The sequence below is a fragment of the Periplaneta americana genome, unplaced genomic scaffold (assembly GCF_040183065.1).
Source record: "Periplaneta americana isolate PAMFEO1 unplaced genomic scaffold, P.americana_PAMFEO1_priV1 scaffold_20, whole genome shotgun sequence".
Taxonomy (NCBI): Eukaryota; Metazoa; Arthropoda; class Insecta; order Blattodea; family Blattidae; genus Periplaneta; species Periplaneta americana.
Window position 1 is genome coordinate 226,742 of NW_027185501.1, and position 26,194 is coordinate 252,935.

The 26,194-nt window shown below is 35.6% G+C and overlaps 1 long non-coding RNA gene across 1 annotated transcript; it reads right to left on the reverse strand.

The window, feature by feature from the left end:
* Nucleotides 1-385: 385 nt before the first annotated feature.
* LOC138693739 (uncharacterized) lies at nucleotides 386-26,194 on the reverse strand. Its single transcript, XR_011330428.1, has 6 exons — nucleotides 25,769-26,194; nucleotides 23,534-23,730; nucleotides 21,369-21,525; nucleotides 11,846-12,053; nucleotides 8,190-8,370; nucleotides 386-622 (listed from the first exon to the last, which is right to left on the reverse strand). It is a non-coding gene; the product is annotated as an uncharacterized lncRNA (long non-coding RNA).

A 26,194-nucleotide genomic window follows, 5' to 3' on the forward strand; every position in this document is an offset into this window, starting at 1 on the left:
TTATTTTCTTCTGATAACCATGGTCTTCGTCTTGTTTGTATTTATCTTCATTGCATACTGCTCACAGCTTCAGTGTTGATAATAAAGTGTTTTACACAATTATTGAATGGGAAGCAATTTTATCCAAAAGATAATTCACACAAATTAAAAAAAAAAGCTAGTACTTGTAAATATGAATCAGCATTAATTACTAGTACTACTAGCAGCTACTTCAATTTTTATTCACTCCACCTGATGAGTACCAAAACTGATGTCATGAAGCAGATACAGTATGTTTACATCTAGTCTATCAACATTTCAAATCTTATTTCTGATGTCATGTATGAAAGACGGATATAGAACTGGGAATAAAACACGTAGCAGTATCACTACAGTCTCTCCAACTGCAATTTTTCCAGTATGAGGAACATAAGGTCAAAATGTTAACAACTGCAAGATGGACAACTCACCAAGAACATGAGGCGTGCTTGTTCTGAATCTAATCGCCTTGCTGCACGCTGTATGCCAGATAACCTGACGCAGCTGCTGCCTCAGAACTTCACAGATGTCTGTCTCCAGGAGAGCACATGCATTGTTGATAACTGCACAAACCCCGTCCAGACTGGAACTTGTGCTAGCTCGACTGGAAGTGCAACAGTAATGCATTCAACTTTTAAATAACGACTCTAAGTTCATTCCTTCCATACTTAAAGCACTGCATGTAAATTAATACACAATTTAAGTGTCCAATATTACTTAGCAGTAATAAAGTCTTCAACAGTCCACTGGTAATTATTCTCGCTAGTAGCTATTCTCGCTAGTTCATGGGTTCAACCTGACTGGCAGTGAAATATTACTCCCTGGGAAACAAGGGAATAAAAATTCTTTGTTATGTAGATGACGTTGTTTTATTTGCTGAAATGTTGATGATCTCCAGTGATCATTTCACCAGTTTAACATGACTGTATATCATCAAAAGACTAAAGCTATAACAATCTCGACTTCCTATAATACACAAGTTGTTGTGGTTAACAATGTTATTGATCAAGTGTCAAAATTAAAATTTTTGGAACTGTCAAAGTTAAATTTTTTTTTAAATAAATATTACTACCTACGCAAGTCTGAAGTAACCATTTGAACGAACGAATAAAGGTAACAGAATTCCAGTATATTTAAGGGAAACAATTTGGAAAAATTAACATTTTAGGGATGAACCAAAAGGCAAAAGTACGAATAAACAAATTAATTGTGAAACCAATTTTATTACAGTTGAAACTAATTTATATGCAACCCAGTTCTGATTTAAGCACAGGATTTTGTGTGTCCTGGCAAAGCAGCACTTTATTACAGTCACGTTGTTGACTCCTCCTCTTTGCTTACGCCTTAGGAAGTGAAGGCTCTATAAAGTCTAGGCAGGCATTATCAATTTGCCACACCGTTAAACATTATCATGTCGTAGCTCCTATGATAATAAATCAAATGCACTGTAATTGAGCAAATAATTGAGCGGCAAATAATGTCCTTATGTGTTTTCTGCAAACGCCAACGAAAGAGGCAAAATGGCGGGCAATTATATTAAGTATTTATCGAGCCTTAGGAAGTGCATAACGTCATAAGCAGCAAATCACAAGACACACACATTTAAATGTAGCAACGTGATTGGCTGTCGGAAATGAGAGTGACAGGACTATACCTATAAATTTTCTCTGAGTTATACATAACTAATTTAATTCAGGAAAGATATTCAATTAATGAAGGGCATGCATTTTCATATGAAGTGACATTCCAAAATTAGTCCTGGCTTCACTGTGGCTCACTCAACATGCCTATTATCACGAATTACGAATCACAAGAGTGGTCACAAAGGCAGTTGCTCTCGATGCAACATGGCATGGCTGATCACACCCACAGAGAGGGGAGGTGGTGTCATTGGTCACACAAATTACATTGGTTCACGGCCTAACATTAGCATTCCACTGTGGCTCATAGTCTTCTTAAAGCAAGCATTTTAAATTCTGCCATTTTTTTGTTTCATTACAGATACCGGAACAGTGTCCATTAAATCGGTGTGGGGAAAGACATATTCTACAACAAAACATAATAACAGAGGTTCTCAAAGGGAATAAAATCGGAAAAAGATGACCATAAGACAACATTCATTGTAATTACGCGACAATATTGAATCTGATTGTGAATAAAAATGTATATTTACATGGAAAGATACTGCTACTGTTTTTCAATGGCAACTCTCTTGATAGCTCACGCTATTTTTTTCTCTTACAGTAGAACCCCTTTTTAATGAATCTCTGAGGGATTACTTTTTTCACCTTAAATACTGCTTACATAAAATGGGAGGGAAAGCTTAAATTAATTAGTACTAACATGTGTGTTATATACGAAACATTTTAATTAATTAATTAGGCCTACAATTATTATTTACAATATATTTCATTATATTTCTTAACGCTTCAAATGGTGAGACATGAATGATTTTCCATCTGGGTGAACCCGAACCACACTGAAACTCGGCATTGAAAGTTTCTTCTTTGTTCTTCATTATTCCCCATAAGGAAGTAGTTGGCAAACCAGCTTTTCTGCCATATGCGACATGTTATGTGAGGATTAACCTCCACGTTTCTTATTATTTCCACTTTCCGTCTGATAGTTAATTTCTTCCATTTAGTTGCGATTATAACAATGCATAAACAGCATAAACTAACAAAAAAAACTTGGAAACAGGATCCACACAACTCACGAGATCAAAGCAAGCAAAGCGACCATCTGTGAAAGCAAGACCATAAAGAACTGCAAAGAATAATGTCACCGCGTGGCACCACATTACTATCTGATACTACTGATTAATAATGTCACCGCGTGGCACCACATTACTATCTGATACTACTGATTAATAAAGTCACCGCTTGGCACCACATTACTATCTGATACTACTGATTAATAAAGTCACCGCTTGGCACCACATTACTATCTGATACTACTGATTAATAAAGTCACCGCTTGGCACCACATTACTATCTGATACTACTGATTAATAAAGTCACCGCTTGGCACCACATTACTATCTGATACTACTGATTAATAATGTCACCACTTGCCACCACATCACTATCTGATACTATTGATTAATAATGTCACTGCTTGGCACCACATTACTATCTGATACTACTGATTAATAATGTCACTGCGTGGCACCACATTATTATCTGATACTACTGATTAATAATGTCACCACGTGGCACCACATTACTATCTGATACTACTGATTAATAATGTCACTGCGTGGCACCACATTACTATCTGATACTACTGATTAATAATGTCACTGCGTGGCACCACATTACTATCTGATACTACTGATTAATAATGTCACTGCTTGGCACCACATTACTATCTGATACTACTGATTAATAATGTCACTGCGTGGCACCACATTACTATCTGATACTACTGATTAATAATGTCACCACGTGGCACCACATTACTATCTGATACTACTGATTAATAATGTCACCACGTGGCACCACATTACTATCTGATACTACTGATTAATAATGTCACTGCGTGGCACCACATTACTATCTGATACTACTGATTAATAATGTCACTGCGTGGCACCACATTACTATCTGATACTACTGATTAATAATGTCACTGCTTGGCACCACATTACTATCTGATACTACTGATTAATAATGTCACTGCTTGGCACCACATTACTATCTGATACTACTGATTAATAATGTCACCGCGTGGCACCACATTACTATCTGATACTACTGATTAATAATGTCACTGCTTGGCACCACATTACTATCTGATACTACTGATTAATAATGTCACCGCTTGGCACCACATTACTATCTGATACTACTGATTACTGAAAGTCTATTCGATATTTCTGGCTCCATTATCACAAAATCCACTTCAAAAGTATTCCTTAAAATTGGGATTGTCCTTAAACCAGTTTCCTTAAAAGCGCGAATTAATTACATTATTCTTATGGCAATTCGACTGGGCCTTAATAGATTATTCCTTAAAAACGGAATTTCTTAAAAGTGGCAATGTTAAAACGGGGTTTTACCACAGTCTAAAATCATACAGTCACGAAGTTTGAGATGATATTTGGCATTTCTCGTGATACAGCACTGCAAGCAGTTAGCAACTGAGAGTACTAGGAACAATAGACTGTGCCATACTATGTTGCATTGTTCCTTGTGAAGAAAAGTTGTGTAAACTGTGAAATGTTCGTTATCGGTTGTAATAAATGTTAATGGCTAAAACACAATAATTGGAATAATAATAAGGGACAAGGAGGAGACATTTGTAGTGCTATAAACTGTAGGAGACGTTTGTAGTGCTATAAACTGTAAGAAAAAGAGGCCAGAGTTATACTCCTTCTGAAAGAGCCAGCAAGCTGAGTTCATAAAACATACTATGTACTTCATGAAAATAATAAATAAACCTTATGTATATAATATTTCAACAAAGGAAGGAAAGTGTCAATTAAAAAAAAAAACACGATAACGAAAGTATAATACATTTTGTCGTCTGCTAGGAAAGGGGTGTATGATGAGTAGAGCTCTATATAGACAGAGTACCGCAAAGGTCGGTCGCTGGACCCAAGCCCTCACTCTGTTAACATTGTTGGAATAGGGAAATTGACGCTCTCTCTGTTTTTATGCTGCAAATTCCATTCCAGGGCAGTGAAATAATTGTAAATACACTGACATGTAGATAAATGTCTCACGCATGACCTATGAACTTTTAAATGTAACATCTCAATTAGAAGCATTGCATACATGTTACTCGCGTATTAGCTCTGGCAAAGAGAGAGAGTAAATGTACAATGCAGACCTACTCCAAGTATTACTGTACCCCTTTTTAGGAAATATATTTTGTTATCATTTAGAGACTTATCTAACCTCTCTGTCCGTGATTCATTTTCTTTCAAGGCTTTGTTTAACTTCTTTTTGATCACATCAAGCACACCAATTTCCTGCTCCATCTGCTGTGAATCTTTCTTCAGGTCACAGTTGCATTCTTCTGGTGGAATGGGTAAATCTGCAGATTTCTCTGCAGTGCCGGTTTCCAATTTGTTAGTGCCAGCCTGTGTCATATTTAAAATGGAAAATATTATGAAAAATAAGAAAGCTGTAGGCCTAATACAAATTTTATTATTTAATTATATATCATTATAATATAATTAAGATATATAATATATTATATCTTATGTATCACATATAATACAGTGTTACTATAAATGATCATTTCGATTACAAACTTGAATAACTATCGTTAGGAGACACTTAGAAACATGATATTGGTATCAATGGAAAGAGAAACTCAAATATTTTTTGTTATATTGGTGAACCTGTCGCATATTTATTAATTTCGTTGCTAGGAGGCGATATAACAGAAAATAATTGCAAACGAAAACAGGAGGGCATTTTGTGTGCTAGATTTTCACATATCCCAGTCTGTTGCCACTGTACAACGCAATTTTAGAAGAAAATTTGGTGTTGATCCACCCAGTGGGCCCAGTATCTGTAAGTGGTACGCTGACTTCAAAACGAGGGGATGCATCTGTAAGCGGAAGTCAACCGGTCGTCCATCAGTAAGTGAGGCAAATGTGGAGCGTGTGAGAGAGAGTTTCACACGAAGTCCACAGAAATCCACCGTAAAAGCCAGTAGAGAATTAAACATCTCCCAACAAACTGTGTGGAAGATTTTACGGAAACGTTTGAAGTTCCATCCATACTGTCTGCAATTGTTGCAGGCTCTGAAACCAGATGACAAAGCCAAGCGACAGTCTTTCTGTGAGGAGATGCAACTCAGAATGGAAACTGAAGGTTTCATCGAATCATTGGTGTTTAGTGATGAAGCCACTTTCCATCTGTCAGGAAAAGTGCACAAACACAATGTCAGGATATGGGCTTTGGAAAATCCTAACAGTTATGAATTATGTGGAACATGTACGCGATTCCCCCATAGTGAACGTGTTTTGTGCTATAAGCTGTGAAAAGGTGTATGGCCCTTTCTTTTTTGTCGAGGCGACAGTCACAGGTAATTCGTACCTAGACATGTTACAGTTATGGCTTCTTCCACTACTGGAACAGGACATCGAAGGTCTCAGTTATCAGCAGGATGGGGCATAACCCCATTACCACTTAGATGTCAGAAACAAACTGAATACACGACTTCCAAGGAGATGGATTGGACGTGCAGGCCGTGAAGATTTAGAATGTTTGCATTGGCCTCCACGTTCCTCCGACCTCACTCCTTGTGATTTTTTTGTGTGCGGTTTTATAAAACAACAAGTGTATCAGCCACCATTATCACCTACCATTGAGGATCTTCGTGTCCGCATCACAGAGGCCATTGCACTGGTGAATGGTCCAATGCTACAACGTGTATGGCAGGAAATTGACTACAGACTTGATGTCTGTTGTGCGACACATGTGAGCACATGTGACTTACGGTTGTGAACCAAATGTTTCGCTTTCTGTTTCATGTTACATGTTTTGCAGTGAAAAAATTGTTGGAGTTTCTGTTTCTGTTGATACCAATTTAATGTTTTTTTAATTTTCTCATTTTTGCTGATTTATGAGTAGCACATGTGATTTAACCGAATGGATAACAAAAAATATTTGAGTTTCTCTTTCCATTGATACCAATATCATGTTCCTAAGTGTCTCCTAATGATAGTTATTCAAGTTTGTAATCAGAAAGATCGTTTATAGTAACACTGTATATTGTATTATATTATGTTAAATTTTATTGATTTATTTTATATATTATTATATTATATTATGTATAGGAAATAATCAGCATTTGCGAGGAAATAAACCAGCATTAATACCATACTCACTTCACATAATCGGGAATGTTTAGATGGTATTCATTTGCACCAGTTTATCCTTGCCCTTGAGGTATCCGATAAACATGTACACCTTCCTCTTGCCTTGTGTTACATCCATATGCACAACACTGAGGCATTTTACTGTCTTTAAACTAAGAAGAAAACTGCTATTTAATTCAGTTTAATGGTTTTCTTATGCTAGTACTAGCAGGTGAGGTCACGTGAACCAATCAGAGTGCCGCATTGTGGGCAAGCAGCAAGGAAAACAATTGCGATACTCTGTCTATATAGAGCTCTGGTGATGAGGCGATAATATCGATCCTAATGGTTAGCAACTAAAGTTCAATGGTCACTGGATGCATATTCCCCACGTACTGAGCTTTGTGACTGTATGTACTAGACTGTGCTTGCCAGTGATGTCTCTTGCTACCCTGCAGTGTTGTCTGTGATTCTTGTTCATGGTTGTATTATTCTTGCAGACGGGAGATAAAATAATCCACTTCCACATGGTATTCCTTAGACTAGCTCAGTAACTCTTCCAGAAATTAACAAGAGAAAAGCACAATTTTACGGAAGGTAAAAGATCAATACAAAATTAATTGCTACACTGACAAGAACACATTCGCAGTAACAATTAAAAAATATTCTCCATGCTTATTTTCCTATTTCTACAAGGTGTTAATCCTTTTCAAAAACCCTGTTTATTAAACAAACAGCATTCTGTTTTACTATACCAGATACTGGAAATACAATGCATAATGCTGCTCTTCAGTTTATTTAGTGTGCGAGTCCCAGCAGTGTGACACAGGAAGAACTGCAACCTAACAAATATATATATTCTGTAGTGACAGACGCTTCACCAACAAGAGTCTCAGAATAATTCTCGTTACATATTGCAATGGCAGAAAATAAGGTAAAGTCAGAGACTTTATGTCTATTCTATTAAAATGCTTCTTAAACATTTTACTTTATGGCTGATAATTTGGGCACTAGCACAAAATAAATACGATAAAATATACAGGTAGCTGAAATGAAAGTTTTGAATGAAAATGTAAGAGTTGAGTTCCAAATAAATTCGGTAACGAAGTTGTAGGATCCAGCGTGAAATCGGCAGAACATTATTTACTCAGAATGAAAAAAACTACAGACTACTTAAAACAACTTCCTATTACAATCCAAAGACTAAACAAGATCAATAAGAGTACAGATCCGGTGAACACTGAAAGAGCTGTAAAGCTGAAAATTTCACAATGTCTAGACTCTGAAATGTAGAAAAAGAAAGTGACACCACAAGTCCATATTTACACGAAAGGTAGGTGCTAACTCTACTTACCTTATACATTTCCTAACTATGAAGTAGACATACTGGATGTCTGTGAACCCTCTTCTAAAGCATCCATAGCTGCAGCCTTCATGAAGTATCCTGCATGCGGTGACAGAGCTCACTTCCCACAGCATGGCTTCCAACTCTGACACCAGAGCACTTCGATTAGCACACCAATTTCCAAGTCATTCTTGAACAAAGTAGAACGAGTAAGGTAACATAAACAAGCAAATGCAGTCAAACTACTATCAACAACAAGCATAAAAACCATCATTATGAGCTCTTGTTCCATCAAGGATGTGGGAGATGTCAGTGAAAGCTTCACAGCATCCTTACATTTCATTGAAGTTATTAAACCACATTTATCTATAACAAATTACAAATATTCTTAAAATATAACTGCAATATAATAAATAATTAATACAGTTGTATGAACACAATATTTTCATCAAGGCTTCTTTAATCAGACAAGTTTTGGGGTTACTGCTGTCCCATCATCAGTAATTAACAGTGGTCCTCACATAAGTCCGCCATCGGTCCCTATCCTGAGCAACATTAATCCAATCTCTATCATCATAACCCACCTCCCTCAAATCCATTTTAATATTATCCTCCTCCCATCTATGTTTCGGGCTTCCCAAAGGTCTTTTTCCCTCCAGCCTCCCAACTAACACTCTATATGCATTTCTGGATTTGCCCATACATGCTACATGCCCTGCCCATCTCAAACGTCTGGATTTGATGTTCATAATTATGTCAGGTGAAGAATACAATGCATGCAGTTCTGCGTTGTGTAACTTTCTCCATTCTCCTGTAACTTCATCTCTCTTAGCCCCAAATATTTTCCTAAGCACCTTATGCTCAAACACCCTTAATCTCTGTTCCTCTGTCAAAGTCAGAGTCCAAGTTTCACAACCATATGGAACCACCACTCTTTTATAAATTCTAACTTTCAGATTTTTTGACAGCAGACTGGATGACAAAAGTTTCTCAACCGAATAATAACAGGCATTTCCCATATTTATTCTGCATTTAATTTCCTCCCAAGTGTCATTTATATTTGTTACTGTTGCTCCAAGATATTTGAATTTTCCCACCTCTAGGAATGATAAATTTCCAATTTTTATATTTTCATTTCGTACATGAGACATACAGTGGGTGATCAAATTATTAGGGACACTTGGTAAAAGTAGGAATTTCATCTTCAAATTCACATAAAACACAAGTAATTCGGATTTTCTCAACTGGAAAAGCTTTATTACTCTAAATACTGTTTTATAAACAATATTATTACATATTTAATTGTGTAATAATGAATATGGAATGAAATAAACAAGAAAACTAATATTTTGTCACACCTCCCTTTGCAGCAATTACAGTTTTAACTCTCTTTGGCATACTAGAAATGCATTGAAGACAATTGTTTTTAATTTCTTGGCTGTGATGCCACACATTGATCAGTTTTTCTATTAAAGATTGTTTATTTGTAATAATTTCTGAATGAATTTGCCTCTTAATTAGCTCCCAAATATTTTCAATCGGATTAAGGTCCGGAGAGTTACCAGAACCCTAATTTTGTTGTCAGACAGGAATTTTGTCACCTTATTTGCCTTGTGACAGGGCGCAGAGTCGTGCATGAACACAAAATAACCATCTGGAAACCATTCACGGACTTGTGAAAGAAGCCGTTCCTTCAGAACCTTTATGTATTGATATTGTCTCATCATTCCTTGAACAAAATACAGGCGACCAGTTCCATGACCACTAATCACAGACCACACCATGATGCTTAGAGGATGTTTAACAGTCTTCTACATAGAAAGGCGCCAATGAGAGATGCTGGAATCAACATATCTTCTATGACAACCCGTTGGAGGATCAAAGAGTTAGGGTTTTCATTTCCCACTCCAACCAAGAAACCATTCCTGAAACCATACATGGTGAAGAAGCGTCTCTCTTGGGCAAAGCAGCATCAATTTTGGACTGTTGATGATTGGAAAAAAGTGAGTTGTTTGTCATTCACATGATTTCTTTGGTAGTCACAATTTTACTTTGTGCAAATGTGTTTTATGTAGGCCTACTGTTTATTTCTTTTTCCAGGTGTGTTTTTCAGATGAATCCACCATACAGATATTTGCTGACAAATCTGTGTTCGTTAGAAGGCGAAAGGTGAAAAGTACAATAATGACTGTATTATGAAGACTGTTACACATCCTATAAGCCTCATGATGTGGTCTGTGATTAGTGCTCATGGTCGTCTGTTTTTTGTTCAAGGAATGATGAGACAATATCAATACATAAAGATTCTGAAGAAACGGCTTCTTCCACAAGTCCGTGAATGGTTTCCAGATGGTGATTTTGTGTTCATGCATGACTCTGCGCCCTGTCACAAGGCAAATAAGGTGACAAAATTCCTGTCTGACAACAAAATTAAGGTTCTGGATTGGCCTGGTAAATCTCCGGACCTTAATCCGATTGAAAATATTTGGGAGCTAAATAAGAGGCAAATTCATTCAGAAATTATTACAAATAAACAATCTTTAATAGAAAAACTGATCAATGTGTGGCATCACAGCCAAGAAATTAAAAACCATTGTATCCAATGCATTTTTAGTATGCCAAATAGAGTTAATGCTGTAATTGCTGCAAAGGGATGTGTGACAAAATATTAGTTTTCTTGTTTATTTCATTCCATATTCATTATTACAGAATTAAATATGTAATAATATTGTTTATAAAACACTATTTAGAGTAATAAAGCTTTTCCAGTTGAGAAAATCCAAATTATTTGTGTTTTATGTGAATTTGAAGATGAAATTCCTACTTTTACCAAGTGTCCCTAATAATTTGATCACCCACTGTAATCATATACTTTGTCTTTTCGGGATTTACTTCCAAACTTATTGTTTTACTTGCTTCAAGTAAAATTCCCGTATTTTCCTTAATCATTTGTGGATTTTCCCCTAACATATTCATGTCATCCGCATAGACAAGCAGCTGATGTAACCCGTTCAATTCCAAACCCTTTCTGTGATCCTGAACTTTCCTAATGGCATATTCTAGAGCAAAGTTAAAAAGTAAAGATGATAGTGCATCTTCTTGATTTAGCCCGCAGTGAATTGGAAAAACATCTGACAGAAACTGGCATATATGGACTCTGCTGCACATTTCACTGAGACACATTTTAATTAATAGAACTAGTTTCCTTGGAATACCAACTTCTGTAAGACTATTATATAAAACTTCCCTCTTAACAGAGTCATATGCCTTTTTCAAATCTATGAATAACTGATGTACTGTACACTTATACTCCTATTTTTTCTCCAATATCTGCCGAATACAAAAAATTTTATCAATAGTCGATCTATTACGCTTAAAACCACACTGATGATCCCCAATAATCTCATCTACATACGAAGTTAATCTTCTCAAAAGAATATTGGACAACATTTTGTACGACGTCAACAAAAGTGATAATCCTCAAAAGTTAATACCGTTAGTTTTGTCTCTCTTATGGAACCCTTCCAGTGCTCTGATACACCCCAAATAGCAAGCACAATGTATTAATGTCTGACTTCTTAGTACTGATGGTTGCCCCTTCCACTCTCGGAAGCTGTCCCTGATGGTGAGTATATATGTATAGCAGGCGAATTATTGTGACTTACCATAATTCTCCTTCTAATGAAACGAACACAGAGTTCAGCACGTGAGTGCATGATAGTTAGTTCTCCAACTCCTTGGGCTCTAGCTGGTCTGGATATTACTGCTGTGTTCATTGCTGCGCTATCTTTTCCAAACACGATGTTTGCTAAACTCAGACACGATTCGTTTGCTCTGACGATCACATTCCCTTTGAAGATGTCAGCAATCTTCCTGTATAAGAAAGAATACATATTATCTCACATCCTATAATGAGACAACTCAACTTCATAATAATATCGTCACTACAAAAGTTCCTTTTTAATCAGAGAATATGAAATCATTAATGTTAATTGTGGGTTTTAGGCTTTATAATTTATTTTCCAAGTTTCACATCCCAGTACCATTCAGCAATGAACACTTCACGGTTAACATTAAACTGTCGATATAATGTGAAAGAACAGTTAAGTGAAACATAATGAAATTAATATTTTGTTCTTTTCTAATTTTCTATGCTTATCTCTTGTCCAAATGTCATGGGTTCTAGTCTTACCGAAAGCAATGAAATTTTAGGGGTAATATAATATCTAAGTGTGGACCAGAGACCTGCAAGAGAGCGATGCTTAACGATATCTGAGATCGGTTTTATCGAATGCTCTTCGTGTCTAATCGCTCGAGCTCGGGTTTGGCCTGCGCTCGCTTGAGCTCGCCCGGGGGATCGCTCCCCTGTCAGAACGAGCGCTCGCTTCAACCACTGTACGCGAAGCAGTAAGCTATAGTACTACGTAGTACAGCATTGGTAAAAATCGAATGAATTCATTTGATTATCAAAACCATTCGAAATAATAGAAATATTCACAATATCACTCGATTATTCATTGATTTTGCTTACCACCACAACAAGCCGTATGAAGTTACACAAAATATGTACTCATATAACAGAATATGTTCCATTTTAAGATAATGATAAGAGCTTCGAGTTCAGAATCATATGACGCAAAAATAGAATGATAAGCTTCGAATGTTCTGTGTGGTTGTAGCGTACTGACTCTTCTAACAGCCCCAGTATCTGACCCTGATCTTCATTAAATTAAACACCTGACCTACATGGCGATAAGAAAAAAGAGCGCTGCTCTCAGGCTATAGACCTACGTATAGAATGACTAATTAACATACTGCAATGTTATTGAACAATTCATTCATGCATTCGAATGATTTAATCCTACAATGGAATAATCATAGAAATCATTCGATTGTTTTCAACAATTATATATTTTAGTGGAAATTTAATTAATTACAGATTTTTCTTTGTTTAGATTGAAAGAGCCTGAAATGATTTTCTGTATAAATATATTTCATTCTTACTCAGTTTAACATTTAACTTCAAAAACAAACTGAGACACAAATTTAATCGTGATAATATTGTAAATGCAAATGAAATGTTTGGTTATATTACTATAAAATGTATATAAAACCGAGAAATTACATTTAATACGTGATAACTAAAACTGTCTATCGAAGTATGAAATGCAAATAATAAATTACCGGTAGTAGCGATATATTTTGTTTCATCTCGAACGTAATATGAACTTTACTCATATTAACTTGGGAATATTTTTATTTTTTATTTTAGTAGGTTATTTTACGACGCTTTATCAACAGCTTAGGTTATTTAGCGTCTGAATGAAATGAAGGTGATAATGCCGGTGAAATGAGTCTGGGGTCCAGCACCGAAAGTTACCCAGCATTTGCTCGTACTGGGTTGAGGGAAAACCCCAGAAAAACCGTTAACCAGGTAGCTTGCCCCGACCGGGATTCGAACCCAGGCCACCTGGTTTCGCGCTGACCGTTACTCCACAGGTGTGGACAATCCTATGTACTTTAAGGCATTCTTATCCCTTACTTCTCCGAATTTAGTCCAAGCAGAGTTAGTAACTACTTTCCCTTTTTTTCCACTACTCTGACTCTGCTGATTTAACTTTATTTTCGGCATATACTTTTGACATAGTGTCTTGTAATCTTTTACCATCAATAGAGACGGTGTCCGAGCCTCTGCTTGAGATCGACGTCGATACTATTGAATCATCTTCAACATTCGTTTTGATGAAACGTACTGATTAGACAAGCCTACAATTCACCTACTGCTTACTGCTACCGGAAGAGCACTCATGAACACCGAGCGCTCGTCGTCAGACCCGATCGCTCGGTGTGTTGCTTTACTTCGTGATTTATCGGAAATATTCGTATATGATCGCTATTCATTCCGTCAGTGCCTTCCTGGACTGATAACGATATCCCGCGCTCGCTCTCTTGCAGGTCTCTGGTGTGGACTATATCAAATTAGGAAACTGTAAAAGATTTCTCTGTTAATGAATAAAAACGAATAAAAGCAAAATTCTATGTTCAACCCCATCCATTAGATGTATTCAATTTTCAACTTTTCTTAGCATTGAGGAGACCTCTAGTAGGAAAGGAATGGACACTTTTTACTCAAATCTCACTATCCACAGTATTCTGTGTGATAACACCCACTGAGGTGCACAACCTGGAACTGGATATCAGTGGGCCGGATTTATATAAACTTGTTACACTTCTCCAACACTCGTTTCACACCTCACAACCGCACTTTTCCTGCCTGTCTGCATGTTTGGGGTAGATTCATGCACAATGCACGTTTTCAAGAAATTAGATTTAACAGCACATATATTGCACGTTATGTTCTTTTTTCTGGATTTAGTGGATATATTATGTTAACTTGCATAATAGTGCCTTTTATGAATGTTGCTTCGTAAAATCTGGTATTTCCACGTCATTTGTTTATTGAGAAAAAAAATAAAACAAAGCTCCCCGTAATATGGTTTTGTAGCATCAAAAGGCTTTGCACTAATCCCTCCCTTTGTTACACTGAAAATTCCAACCCCCAACTCTCTCTCATTACAAGTCAGGGGTCAAAATATTGAAAGAAAGGAAGCCAGAAGCAGCATGCTTGCAAACTGCAATTTAGTATACTTTTGTGTCGAATTCTGAAGTGTTGCTGTAGCTCCTGTTAGAACTGCAAGAATAAATCTTCTGTTAAAATGCATTGAGGAAAAGGAATATCTAAAGACGGACAGTGATGCAGTTTATTGTGATTGTTGTAATAAAGACGTAAGCACTTGTGTATTTTGGGGCGCATCACAGTTAAGATGTAATGCTGCAAATCCGGAAGGTCGCGGGTTCGATTCTCCATGGGGTCATGACCATGCGGAAATGCAAAAGACTTACAATTCGATCTCACTTTGTCCCAAATTTCATCTCTTAAGTATGCATCTGTCACTTCTCGTGATGTAGAAAGATCATTTTCTGTGTCCAAGAATGTGCTTCAGATAAACATATGAGCTTAAGTGAAGAAAATTTTGAGAAATCAGTTGTAGTAAGCTTATGTTGTTTCAAAATAAAATATAAATGTTGTTGTTGTTGTCTAGTGCCTTGCATTTGGCAATGAAGCCATTAGCAGTCGTGCTTTCCAATACTTTTGAACTGTAGTTTCTTCTGATCTTAATGCTTCACAGGTCTTCAAGTGGTCTTCATTCATTTCTGCTGGATCGTTACACAGGACACATATTGGTGAAGCTAAGATACCTATTCTGTAGAGATGACTTGCTAGACAGTCATGATTTGTCAATAGTCTGAAGGCTGCAACTGCTGTTTTCCTTGGTCTCTGGGGGATTATATCTGGGTTGGGAAGTAGTGTAATTCATTTTTTGTCTTCAGCATTTGATTCTATTTCTTGTAGGTATGAATGAGAAAATTTTGTAGTGATCAAGCATTTTATTGAGGAATATGAGAAATTAAATTTAGACTTTTGTTTTATTGTTGTGCCTTTCTTGGCAAGTGTGTCTGCGGTTTCATTCCCCATGACTCCACAGTGTGCTGGAATCCATTGGAGATGGACAATCTTATTAACTTTTTGGAGTTGTGTCAACATTTTGTAGCATTCCCTTATTTTTGTTGACTTCTTTGTAGCATTTGAACATATTCCCTGAATTGCAGCTTTAGAATCTGAAAGAATTACTGTCTTGTTATATTTATTTAAGGGAAGATTTAATAATTGTCGGAGAGCAATGTGTATAGCCTCTATTTCACCATCATAATTTGTTGTGTCTCTGCCAACAGAATGATAAAAGGAAAAATGTGTACATGTAACTCCAGCTCCAGTAAGGTTTTCTGTGGTTGATCCATCAGTATATATGTGTAGCCATTCTTCTGTAGGGTATCTAGTATTGATCGTTTCCTGTGTTAGAAGTTTTTGTATTTCTTTTTGTGTGTCTGATTTACTTATTTCCTCTGTTAATTCCAAACTGAAGATAGGTTGCAATAATTCCAATGGATTTTCTCTTATAAGTAAATTTTCTCTTGTGTTAGGAATGCTCAATTTAGATTTAATCTGTGTTACCTTTTCTAGGAAACTACTATGAGTTTTAAGGATTGAAGAAGGGAGGTTCTTTTCTGTCCATTTAGAGTTTGGTAGTCGTAACATTTTCTCATGTTGGAGCAGTGCTTGTTCTTCTATTTTTGTTGTTATTGATGGGGTCCGTGTTAAGGCAAGCATGGCATCAACAGGTGTGGATTTAACTGCTCCAGTGATTAGGCGAAGAGCCTGATTTTGTATTTGTTCAAGTTTATTGATGTTAACATTTGCTGCTGTTATTAAAGCTTCAGAACAGTACAAAAGGTTTGGTTTAATATACATTTTGTATGTTGTATTAAGGACTCTCCTTGAGCAGCCCCATTTAGCACCAGCTAACTTTTCAGGATTTGCAGTTTCTTTTCAACCTTTTCTGAGATGTTTGTTATATGTTTTTTCCAACTAAGTTTTCTGTCGAAAGTGATGCCCAAGTATTTGGCATCATCAACTGCTTTGAGTGGTTTATCATTATAATTTATGTTAATAGTCACTGGTTTATATTTTAGTGTAAATAATTCATAAGTTGTTTTTTCTACATTAATAGTCATGAGGTTTTTGGAGCTCCATTCATGTACTTTGTTTAGGGCTGTTTCTATTCTGTCTTTAATTAATTTAGGTTTTTTTGGAGAGCCTGGAGTCCAAATGACTACGTCGTCAGCAAATAAAGCAATTTTGGTTTCTGAAGTTTGTATTATTGATGGAAGGATGTTTATATAAATATTAAAGAGCGTTGTGCTCAGAACAGCACCTTGTGGAAGTCCTCGGTGCGTTTGTTTATATTTGGAAATGTATGTATTATATTTTGTAGCGCAAAATCTTTGTGAAATAAACTGGGTTATCCATTTCAGCATGTTACTTTTCACACCTATTGATTGCAACTTCTCAATTAATTTATTTCTCCAGACTGAGTCATATGCTGACTGAAAATCAATGAATACTGCTAAGGTGTCCTCTTGTCTATTGAAAGCTTCCTTGATGTCTTGGCTTAGTAGAAGTACATTTTCACTTGTACTATGATTCTGTCTGAAGCCGGTCTGTGAACTATTAAGTAGGTTGTAGTATTCTAGGAACCAGTTAAGTCTAGATGCTACCATTCTTTCCATCACTTTTGCAATAACGCTGGTTAAAGATATTGGTCTGAAGCTATTGATATTGTTTGAAGGTTTATTTTTCTTTAAAATCGGGATGATAATGGCTTTTTTCCAGTCGGATGGTACAGTCATTTTCCAACATGTGTTATACAGTTTAAGTAGGATTTCTTTTCCTTTCCTGCCAAGGTGTTTAATAAACTCTGGGTGGATCTTATCAGGTCCTGGAGATTTTTTGTTCTGTAATTGTTCTATTGCTAGATCCAGTTCTGTGTCATTAAAATCTTGATTGAAAATATCATTTTGTATATCTTTTGGTTTGTTAGTTTTTCTGATAGTTTTTTTGGATAGTTTTATCTTCTTCCTTGTATGCTTGGGGTATTCTTTGAGACTGAGCATAAAATTTGTTAAGGGATTCTGCTATTTCCCTATCTGTAGTTAAGCCTTTGTTATTATATTGTAATGGTTCTGTTGTATTTTTTGATAATTTTGTTTTATTAAGAAATTTGTAGATATTATTTCCATCTTTCCTATAGTCCATATGTTCTACAAAATTTGTGAAACTGGTCTTCTTTGCAGAAATTAATTCTTTCTTAAAAGCGGCTGCTTTTCTTCTACAGTTTTGTACATCTTCTGGACACTTGGTTCTTTCGTGTTTTAACTTAGATAGAGATGGAGACCAAAAGTAGCTATATTTCTTTAACTTTCCTTTGGGAATATGTTTTTTGGCTGCTGTCAATAATATTTCACAAATTTTTTTATTCATTTCATCTGTTGACTTGAACTCTGATTCTAGCAGTATATTACACCTCCCTTCTATCTCATTTTGGAAATTGGACCAATCTGCTTTTTTAAAATTCCAAGAAGTTTTTATTTTTGGTTTATTAGTTTTATTTATTAGCCCTGTTATGGAGTCTATGGTGATTCCGTGGCCTGAGCCTGGGTCTTCTATTATTTCTCTTTTTGTATTGTCAATTATATCAGATGACACCATCAGAAGATCAGGATTTGTACCAGAACCATTATAATGAAGGTAAGTGGGTGGATCATTTGGATTAAATATTAATTCCATTGTTGATGAGTTTATTAGATCTTCTATGACTCTTCCTGCTGAATTTATATCTCTGTAGCCCCATCTAGGGGAGTGTGCATTAAAATCACCTATTAAAATACTTTTGGGTTCTATGGGGATAGAATTTAGGTCTAGTTTATTGTCTGGAGGATTGTAGATACTGTAAATTATGTATAAATGTAACATCTCGTAGAACTCAATTTTGATAGTGCATATTTTTAATGTTTTTTTTTTTTCACTTCATTGTGCATGTTTTGTCGTATGATGGTGCATGAATGCATGCATGTTTTAAGATTTGACAGTGCATGGAAATCCAGATATCAGTTAAGCTGAGACAAGAGAAGAAGAGCCAAAGACATAAGAGAGTTTTCACACTCCACCTGTCTGTAATTCTATCATGATGCCATTAATTGCAGGGCCCATCAGAATCAAGACATATATGCTACTGTAATAAGTAAAGCGCGGATTTCTAAGCACAATCAAACAGTAAAATAAGCACGAAAAATGCTGAAAAGAAGCCCCAAAATAAGCAAAAACGAATACACGGAAATATAATGATAAATTATTTGTTTCGTAGAACTCTTCCCTTATTGAAGGCTGTCACCTGGAAACAAGAAGATCCACGTCTTTGTACTGACTTCCAACAGTTTCAGTGACACAATGCAAGGCACGTCAAGTGAACTAATTTAGGGTAAAGAACTTTTAAACCAGCTCCCGCTTTAACAATATATGCAGCAGCATCACTGAGAAAAAACAATAAATTGTCATACCGCATCCCTTCCAGCCACAAGAAAAGTAACGAGTCGTTGAAAAATTTTGCAACAGTGGAATTATTTACTCAGTCAAGCAGCTATTTGTATATTAAGAAGAAATGATCTGCTGCCTGCTTCCCACTACAGCACTACACACGCACTGTCCCGATGCATCTGTGGTTTCATCAATAGAAATTCGTATGTTTTCGTGCTTCAGTTTATCCCGAATATTACAAAATACTTCTTGAAAACACTGTGGCATATAGTTATTGGGCGATGTAGATTCGTCCGGCACCCTTTTGTTTGTGAATTCTTCTAAAAATACCCGAAGCTGCACATTATTCAATTTCCACAATGAATGTCGGAACCCGCTAATGCTAAGCACGAGTCTCTTGAAATGTATCGCTAGAACTCGACTGTACACTGCTTTCAATCAGTTGCTGGTTTAACTTAGATTTATTCTTAAACCTCTCCTCATGCCGCATTGCATTAATATGCTGCACAGTGCCATATTTTTTCTTCGCAGAAACACTTTCTTCACACACCAAACAAAATAAGACACTGCTGCCTCACTGGAAATATTACTCCCAAACTCATTTACGCCTTTGCATAAGAATGCTGATTGAGAGGTTTTTGTGGGTGGCATTCCGTAACTACAACAGCAGCAATCACACACACCTCATTGAACCAACGCGTATTGCACAACTTGCACACTGCAGCTTGGAACTCGGGGATTCACCATCCAGGCACATGACATCATTCTGATAATGCGATAAGTGCAATAACCGATTGACCTGCCTAGTCGCAGAAGCTTGGCGGGGAATCCCAAGGTTCTCTAATTAAAACTACGCAGTATTATTTTGCATCATCCTGGGTCATATCCTAGCATTGCTTTCTTACGCATTCGACTGAAGCTAATTTTTATTAGCCAATAAAAAAAATGGAATCAGTGATAAATGGCGGCTAGGTGTGAAATAACACACTTTTAAAATCACAGCTTTGGGTAAAATATGCAGTTTGAATTAAAAATCGTAAAATAAGGAAGCAAAACGTTTTCCTGCGAAATAAGCATTTATTAGCACTAACAAACATAGTTAAAACTTCTTATCTAGGTGTGTCTTACAAAGTATAATCTTTCTGCTTACCTTTAACAGTGTGGAAAAGAATGTGCATTTTGCTTAGAAATCCGGGCTTTAGTAATAAGCAGTGACTATTCAAAGCAGATAACGTGAACCTTAATGCTGTGATGAAACAATGGCTGGGCTGCTCCTTTGAGATTGAATATCACCAACAATATCAGGGTGCTGCCAGTGCTGTCATGGTAATTTTTTTCTTGGTCATACGCCCCACCCTTGTTTTCTCCCTTGAACTATATTCTACTCTGCTCTCTCTATCTCTCAGACTGTCATTTAATGATTTTTTAATATTAAAGAAGAAGTAAAGAAATTGTTTTGCTTTACATTTTAATTGTACAAGATTTAAAGAATACACCATGTAGCCCCACCATAGATGCACACTTGTCTCATGAATCTTGGAGTGTGTATTTGCAGCACTTCTTGTTTTTCAACCATTATTTTATATAATTGTGGATTCCAGTGCTGCAGAGGTGGACAATTTTTGTTTATGAACATCACACAAAATACATTAGGAACAGCAAGAGATGATCTAAGATCTGTACAGATCTCCGTGTACAAAACTTAGGCACCCATATGCTGTATGGCTCCATACAGATAAAATTTTCTTTTCCCCATACGATTAAATATTGCCTCCATGACAGCACTCAATGCTGCTCTTTCTTCTGAAAACATTTGCATCAACAAAATGTCTTCTACACCTAAATCTTCACATAAAGCCACAATTTGTAGACTTCCTTCCATTTCCTTATGAAGGAGAAACATATACAATTAAGATGACTTAACAATAACAATAAACAAATGAGCGCGAATGTTATTGATGACTCAGCGGATTTGGAGGTATTTTCTATTCATGACGAAGCTGCTGTCATTACAAAAAAAAATGTATTTTGATTGTTTTCAATTTCTATTTTATACAGATGTAATAGTAAATAATTGTATATTATTATTAACCTGGTATATTTGACATAAAAATCTTCATGGCAATACTAATTACGTTTCAGACGAAAGCATAACATGTTCAAAAAATATTTGGAACACAAAAATATTCACAAACCATAATAAGTCTCCACAAGAGGTTGATGAATTTCACTGATCCGAGCAATTCCTTCAAACAGTAGAGTCAACGTATCAGCATAGATAACACTAGCTCGCTTATTAGAAGGGTTCGTCTCCAAGGCAACTAGCAGATTCTTATGAGCTGTTTCTTGAAGCTACGAATAAAAAAGGTAAGTGCTACAATTGTACAAAATGTATAAGCATAACATATTTCTTAGTTCGCTTTCCACCTCAGAAAATATGTTACTTCAAAAGAGATGCAATTCCACCGAAAAAGTACAGAAAACACCTTTAATACACAGTATATACACACCTAAGAACAGGCCAAACCTTCTATGTCTATGTCGACAAGTGTGAGCTAGTAAATGTTCTTAATATGCAGAATCAAAATATAGTAGCATCTTGCAGAATTGCGCTCAGTTAATGTTTTCTCAATAGAACACTTTTTAATATACAAATACACAAAATATCTTATCTCTCAACACGACATTTTTTGATTGAAGTTTATATACAGTCAACTCCGGACCAGCATATTTCGTTCACTATATCCGAGGTTCACTAAAACCGAAGTCTGTTTTTATACCACAGACATTGCTATACACACAGGATAGATTACGTTCAATGTAATTAATAATGTTCACTTTTTTATAGCCATTAGGCAGTAGGTACTGACCGACTTCGCACCCCCTTCCATTAATCAGGAAGATATGTTTACTGAGTACGCGGCCTTGGTAATTCCTTCAGTTCACTTTTACAAAGATACGGGAGGAAGGGTTGACAACAGCTGTAATCCTGCTTGTACTTACCCTTTGGTCATCACTCTACTCCCTTTTACGAAAGAAAACAGTTTCTCTTCCTACTCATTAATAACCTCTTTTAAAGGAGTCAAAACTGAACTGAACATTAGTTCTAGTGTAAAAAAATTCACCTCAAAACAGGCTTATTATCCTACCAAATTATTCAGTTTTAACAAATTTATTGTACGTACAAAAACACTCGTTGCGCACTTTTCATTTGTAATTTCTTGTCCATTTATTTAATAAGAATAATATTTTTACTGCTAAAATGACAATATTTTTTCTTTTACTGTGAAATTTTATGAACACAACTCTCAACAACTGCGCATCAAACCAAAAAAATTTACCAATAATTACTGATGAAAGGGTAGCATCAGTGGTGATATTGAAGAAGTTTAACAACCAGTTCTCTCATGTGTACCTATGCTAAAAAAAAATACGGTATATGTCCATGGTAATTGCAAATAATATCTAAAAATAATTTAACAACCGGTTTATCTGAACTGGTGCGAACCGGCTGAATATCACCACTGGGTAGCATGACGTTAGTCATTGTCAATGTTCTGACACCAACCCAGACCTGTTCACCAGATGTTCCAGTTCTGATACTCAAATGAGCGTGAATATGATGTATAGGTAAGAGGTAAGAGAGTCCCTTTATAACCTGTCTTGATAACATAATTTTAAACTTGAGTGGTTTTTAGCACAAATGCGTAGGCCTATTATATTCGCCAATTTTTTTTTCTGGATTTTTGGATAAAAAAATTGGCGTGCGCATTATATTCGATGGCGTAAATACGGTATTTTCGCGTTCTTACATTTCATGGCAAACCTAATTTCGAGCAAAATTGAATTAGGACGTATAAATGAAGTTTTGTACCTCTCAGGGTTTAAAATACGATAAGTGCGAAAAACGTATAACTGAAATAAATTAACATGAAGAGTAGAAGAATTTTGCCGGAATTTAAGAAAAAAAGTATATGTTAGAAAATGTATAAGTGAGAAATGCACAAATGAAGTTTTACTGTATGTGTACCTCGCCTTGCATATTTTTTTTAAATTCTGAATCTAATTTTATTTACTCATACTCTCAAAATATATAAAACATCTCAATATAATTCTAATTGCAGCTTCTTTGGTGCTTTGCAAATGTACATCCCAATTTCGTATTTGACTCAAATATAATTAAATTCATAAGACTTAGCCAGATCTCTTTATGTGGGAGATGTCCGAGCTAAAGCTCAGAAATACTAAAGTATAAATAAAATTATCCTACCAAAACATTATTTTTTTAAGATAAACATATTAGAATAGAAAACAAAGACAGAAAAATTGAAGTAAGAACTGCATGATTTTGTAATATTACCTTTGAACATAGGTACAATCAGAACTTAATCAGACCTTCATCTTGCATTCCAAGAAGAGGAAAGATCTTAAAAAATCTCTCTACCGATGCTAAATCTTCAGCACGCACTGCTTCGTCAAATTTGTGTGTAACGACAGCCCCAAGCTGGGTTGCAGCTTCATGCAGTAGTGAAAATGAGTTCGTAACACCTGTGCAATCTAGAACAGAAAATCAATTCAATTACCAACTGCACAAATATTTCCCTCAAATGCCACCACATTGTCTTTGGACATTTCTTGGCAGTGGATTATGTGTAGGCAGAGTGACACTGCTCCAATGATATTGTGTGGTTGTGCAGTGCAGGAGAGAGACTTAACCTAGATCATGGACGAACACAAGAAGGAAAAGTTCCTGTGCTCTAACCAGAATCGAACTTGGAACCTCATGAACTGTGGCCAGAAACTCTGAGGCTGAACACAGCACAAATATAAGATAAGTTATATAATTTTACATTTATGTAGGTTCTAAATGATTTACTTTGATTATAAATAATTAATGTAATGATTAACATGTAAACGAAAAGAGATAATGCAATTGCATCACCCTGTCTACATATGTATAATCCTGATTAATGCTCCTGTAGTCAATGAATTCGCGGATTTTATGGCTTGTTTTCTTTTAACCTAGAGAATATACCACACACATAAGTTCAAAACCCAATTTAAGCAAACTCGGTTCTATAACATACCCACATTTAAGAAAAGAATCCTTGGAGAATTTTAGGCTGCACAACTAGAATTATTTAAAAAAATGTAGAATTTCCCCAATACTCTCCCCCTCCTCACTCTCCCCTCTTTTATGATTATCTCTTATATTTATGGAAGCCCCACTTAAGGAAATAAAGAAAACAAGGTCCCCAATGATTCATTAAATAGAGGTTGTACTTTATTTAAAGGTATGTGCTACTGATTTTTACGACTTCCACAATTTTGATATGATTTCAATTAAGTTTTAATCACCAATTTCTTTCCTTTAAGATTAGATGATGTTGTTGAAATTTTAAGAATTTTTGGTTTCTAACTTTGATCCATAAAAAATTAAATAGACAAATTCATATCTTACCAATAAATTATATTACACATGGAAGAATAAAGATCTGTTTCTAGTTTCATGGCTTGACATCCAGCTGAAGAGTGATGAGACTGTGTATTCGAGTTTTGTTTTTATTTGTGGTTCCGAATAAAGAAATTATCTTGAATTTTTTTAAATTTTTTTCTTAAGGTCATGCATTGGCTGTATTTTTCAAGTAACATAAAAATAAAATAAAAATGTCCCTGGAATACAGTGTTTAAAATATGTAGTAAAAATGCCACTGCATTATCTTACTTAGTTTTTGATAAGTCTGGATTCCTAGATTGAAAAATGCAAAAAAATATTATATCCCAGAAACTGGGTTTAAAGGTTAGATGGCCTGGTTAGCTTACAGCCCTTTAAAAGAATTAATATTTAGGTCACTTACAATTCGAATAATGAAACGAAACTTTGCACAAATATTTATCATAGACCATATGAGTTTTTGGTGGGAAAATTTAAAAATGGTAAAAATTGAAATATTTCATCAGAACTCAGTAGGGCATAACCTTAAGAGAGAAATATTCTTCCTTTTGCAATATTTACAGTAGATGGGCTATATACTGGATGTATTAATTATAACTGAAAGTCCATTTATGTGCAAAAACAGAGCAACATTTTTTCAATGTCATGTTCAATAGTCCAATAGTTGGTTACCTGCTTATTCAGGTGTCTACCGAAGATGTGAAACAAAAATTAGTTACATTTTAGTTACGTACTACAACTTATCAATTATTCATAAGCACAATGAAAAAACATTAAACACGTTTTACTTAACTAATGATTTATCATCAGACTTTTTTTTTCTTTTTGTTAAGTTTATTTATACACGCTTTAACATTCACGGTCATCTCGCGTGTTTTAGTATCTGCGGGTATATAAGTAAGCCCCTTTTACTATTCCTGTTTCTATTGTTGTGTTGTAGATAGTTTGTGTGTAGGTAACCGACTCAAATTTTCGATTAATGTTTATGATATTGGTGACTGAGCTGGTGATGAATCATGGTATGCAAGTTTTCAATCCGGCCTTTGTGACTAAGTGAAACCGTGAAAAACACTAGTCAGATTGGTCGGCCATGGGGTTTGAACCTGGGATCTCCTGACTGCGAGTCGCAAATGCTACTACCTGAGCCAACTCGTTCAGACTTGTTCCACAGGTCATCTGATCTTCAGTGCAATGGACGAGCAGCCAACTTTTCTCCCAGCCTTCTAGACTATATCAGACTTACATATGTAATCACTATCGACCACTGTAACAGAGGCAGTTGTGACAACATTAAATAAGTGAAGCAGAATAATAGTATGTGTAATTTCGTTATTCACGACTATTCAAGTCTTTTAAATTCGTTACTTTCGTTACCAATTGCTTAAATGAGTTATTTTTAGTTACTTTTGTTAACAGTAGATGGCCTGTTATTTTTGGACCTATCTGAACACAATGGTATTTTTAAGAATGATGAAAACTCTTATCAAAGCTTTTTTTGAAAGAAAAGTAAAGTCAGGTCATACATCAGAGTTTAACAAGTGAAAGAAACCTGTCCCTGAATGAGAG